Here is a 5,071-nt window from a genome sequence, read left to right on the forward strand (position 1 = left end):
TACATTATCTTAGTATATGGTAAGGTGATGGGAATGATAAGAACGGCTTAACCTAGTGGTTACACCCTCTTGTTAGTAGAATTTTGATTTGAATGTTGTGAGTTCACATCCACTAGAAAGGTGTTTTTCGTTGCCAAACTTTATCGCTATCTAATCGAAATATTTACCACTCGTTTTGCTTTGTCAAATCTTTATACCTACTGTCTATGATTTTAGTTAGTAATATTTTAGGGTTTTAATTGGGCTTCCTATTTTTTTTTAATGTTTAGTAAGTGCTATGACTCATCTTTGGAATCCCTAATATCTGCCGAATTACCCATATCAACCCTATTAGTCGTATCAGCTGTATTGGCTGTATCTGCCGTATCTGCTGTTATCGACTGGCATCTGCCATTTTATTTTATATAAGGAAGCCCCAACTTTGGAGGAAGACATCGGTAGTAGAGTCAGTCAGAGATTGAAATCTGATACATATACGATATCATGTGTACTGTATGGACTGTATGTATGTACTTGTACTCCATGGTTTGCAGACTGTTTTATTTTATCAGCAACAACTTCTATTCACAGTTGACTAGAAGTTGCACAGTTGCGCTCTATGGTTTGGAGACTATCCTGTATCATCAATAAATGAACTTGTGCAAGTGTACAGTTGAATAGAAAAAGTCAAGCTGTGTTATCTTTAATATAGATCTAAACATAGCGCCAGAACCTTTTTACTACAATATGTTGAAGCAAATCTTTATTATTATATTACATTGTGATTCATTTAATTTCCTCTGCAGATCAAACACTCACAATAATATCTTAATGAACATTATTGGTATTAACAGATAAAATTCAAACAAATGCATTATATAAAATTATGTTAAGCGTAAAAATTTAAAATTATCGGTAACAAAATATTTTAATAAACTAATAACCGTTAAAAAACAATTATTTATTGTTTTCTTAACTTGAAAATATTTTAATGGAAGTGTAGGTTTATTGATGCATAAGCTAAAAGGTGAGTAAGTTAATAGAGATGCTGAAGTAACTTACTCTAGTTTAACTTAACTTATCATCTATATTTGCTTCTTGTTCTTATATTGTGTCACATAATAGTTTCAGTTTTTTCCTTCATTCAAGTTTATGAAACTGTAATCAACTTTGAATATCATGTTTACTGAAGCTTTTCATCGAATGGTAGAAAATTTGTAAAGTTTTTTTGCATCTAGAATGTATTCTTTTGGTAATAGCACAGAGTTTATAAAAATTTGGTGTACTTTTGAGTTTCCTATAACCTTTTTTTTAATTGATAACAAACTTTCAACATCAGTTGATGACAGCCAGCTTTTTTTTTTAAAGTTGTCTAATGCTGTCAGAGAAGCACTTGAGAAGCTCTTAGAGAGTATGTACGATAGCCCGCAATACAACTAGAGAACCAGTTCATAACTCAGTCTAAGATGATGTAACACTGAATACAAGACAGTATCAAGCTTTTGTCATCTCAGCTTTATATGACACAGCTCACCTCTTTCTTCTCCTTTGATGAACAAAACTTGCTTTCAGTACAATTACAACTTTGACTTACAGTAAATTCTTCTGTGCAAACAAAAAGGGTGGAAAGGATTTTAATAGAGATAATTCTCATTTCAAACAAATGTTTTTCTAACAACGCTATACAAGGATTATAAAATTGCTATAGGTAGTCAATCGGATATAATACATAGGTTTACAAATAGTGTTTAAATTCATATTTCTGTCACGAGAACGGATATTAGGTGGAACTTTGCTAAAGGAGCTAGCAATAATATAATTCAATATAATTATTAGAGGTTGTGTACTCTGATGTGAATATGCCAGTTGGTATAGTTGATCATAAGACAAGTTGAAACTGTTCCTTCAATGTTTTAATGCCACCAGCGATACAACCTTTACAATCGTTATTAGAGCTCATTGTTTGTAGATTCTATATGCATAACTCTATTAGGTTCACTGAATAAATGTCTATTATTGACTCAAGGTTGATGAGTTTGAGTGACCATAAACTTGGGGTTATTACTTTTAATGATCAGAGCTATCATCACTCTATGAGATGATAATAAGCTATATAGTTTTTATATAATAAATCTGTCTGTTAACCAAACTTAAGTATTGACTCAACTAGATTGTTACATGTGTATGTACCTTTATATACCCAGTAGTTACATGTAGTTAGCAGAGTGTGCAAACAAGTGTTGCAGTGATGTTCTGCCTGATTAAGAGTTATTTCCTCGCAGCCATGCTCTCTAATACATAGGGTAGACAATCGTTGTATATTACTAATCACATTCGAGGCTTGTTCTATATATTCGATATAGAAAGTGAAATTTTCTGTAAATTATAAAATTGATTGTGTGCGGTTTGGTAAAGCAATCAATCTATGCTCTTTATGTTAGTGATAGACCATTAATCATTAACAAATATCTTGGCTCATATTTTCCAGTTCTGTTCCATATATGCGTACGCATGCTGATTGTTGACAAACCTTTTATAGCTCATGCATGGATAGCAATTATACAATTGTGTAATAACCAAATTTTAAAAGTTCTGACATTTGGTTTTTTGTGAAAAAAGTACCGTTTCATAACCAAATTTTAAGCAGCATTTTAAAATTAAAATTCTGTAAAACATTCTGTTTTTAGTTCACTAAGCAATATCACTCACACCAACCAGCTTTAACTTCAGTGCGTGGCTCCACTCCGGCGATCGAGTCCTTAGATGGTGATCCCTAATCATCAACGCTATGCACTAGTAATCAGGAGTTGGCAACCTTTTCCACTAAAAGAGCCATTTGGACCCGTTTTCTGCAAAAAATAACGCAGCGGGAGCCACAAACCCCCTTTAGTACTTTTAATTAAAAAAAATACTACATGTAACTTTTTTGTTTAACTTTTAATGCTTTTATACCATGATTACACCATAAAACGCAAAAGTGTGGCATGTATAATGATTTAACTGTTGAGAAAGCAAAATTACACTTTTGCAAAGAACAATAAAATACCTTTGGCGGTTTTATTGGCGCATAAATTGTTATAAAGTGTACTACCTGCATTAGTGTTGTTGTTTGTCAGTAGTGTTGTTGACATAATATCAGAAGGTATCTCGTAGCAATCTGGCCCTCAATGCGAATCCGGTAGTACGTTTTCTGTACTTTTATGCTAAAGTTAAAGCGGCGTGACGATCATGTGACAAGGTACTAATAATAATTATAGAACAAATAATGACGCATAACAAACAACAATGTTTGATTTATCACCACAATTACATTTTTTTAAATTATATTACTAACTCTAGGGATAAAGCTTCTACATTTTCATGAATTACTAGGCATATGGTGGAAAAGGAAAAAAATCCAAAGTCAGAGGGAGCCACAGTGAGGAGATGAAAGAGCCGCATGCGGCTCTGGAGCCACAGGTTGCTGACCTCTGCGGGACTAGTTCAAGGTCAGGGTGTGGTACGTTCAATGCATATTTGTAACAACTAGTCTCAGGTATTGCTTCAACATCACTTTTGAATCTTAACATGATAAGTACAATTGTACAGTAGTTGTTACCTGTATATTTATTGTTCTCCCTGTTATATACTAGTGCTAGCCATGAGAGACCATCATGTGTAATCTTTGTGTGCATAATTGTTTTATAATGGTCTGGTAGAGCGCTTGGCTGCAAAGCTCTGATACCAAAGTTCAAATCCTGTATGGAGCAAATATTTTTAACATTCTTTGCGTGGCTTTGGACAGACAGACAGACAGACAAACATGGCTATTATTATAGTAAAGACTAACTGAATGCCCGGTGCTGCACAGATAATAAAATAATTACCCGCTGAATTTGAGTAACTTAAGCTAGTAATTTAAGCTAGTTTAAATCTTTATTATAATAAAAGCCATTTTCGTTTGTCTGAAGCCAGCATGTGCTTATAAGTGTGCTTATAATCATTACGTTACGCGCCATGATCTCTCACGCAATCATGATCTTCAGGTGCGCTAGAAGTAACCAATAGTATTTTTGCAAGCGCTTTGAGGATGCGTATTTGAACTGGTGTGCTAAGTATGTGCACAATTATTTAATTATTCATAGTATTTACTATAATATTAGCTATAATCTTTACTATAATCTTAACTATAATCTTAACTATAATCTTTACTATAATCTGTACTATAATCTTCACTATAATCTTTACTATAACCTTTACTATAATCTTTACTATAATCTTTACTATAATCTTCGCTATAATCTTTACTATAATCTTTGCTATAATCTTTACTATAATCTTTACTATAATATTTATTATAATCTTTACTACAATCTTTACTATAATATTTACTATAATATTTACTATAATCTTTACTACAATCTTTACTATAATCTTTACTATAATCTTAACTATAATCTTAACTATAATCTTTACTATAATCTGTACTATAATCTTCACTATAATCTTTACTATAACCTTTACTATAATCTTTACTATAATCTTTACTATAATCTTCGCTATAATCTTTACTATAATCTTTACTATAATATTTATTATAATCTTTACTACAATCTTTACTATAATATTTACTATAATATTTACTATAATCTTTACTACAATCCTTACTATAATCTTTACTATAATCTTTACTATAATCTTTACTACAATCTTTACTATAATATTTACTATAATATTTACTATAATCTTTACTATAATCTTTATTATATTCGTTACGATAATCTTTACTATAATCTTTACTATAATCTTTACTATAATATTTACTATAATCTTTACTATAATCTTTACTATAATATTTACTATAATCTTCTTCTCTACTGCAATAAGAGCCATATATGTCCGTCCTTTCGAAACCATGGTTGGAGGTTAAGAAAAAATATTGCATCATGCAGGACTTGAACTCGCAACATTTAGCATAGTAGTCTGGCACTCCACCACCTGAGCTAAGCAACCGAGAAAGTCTCCGTGAGTAATTATATAGATAGTTATTATCTGTGCTTTATCAGCACACCTGATGAATTCTCACAGCTCACTAGCCTGCCAAGGTGCTAGT

Source organism: Watersipora subatra, chromosome 7 (genome assembly GCF_963576615.1).
Source record: "Watersipora subatra chromosome 7, tzWatSuba1.1, whole genome shotgun sequence".
NCBI lineage: Eukaryota > Metazoa > Bryozoa > Gymnolaemata > Cheilostomatida > Watersiporidae > Watersipora > Watersipora subatra.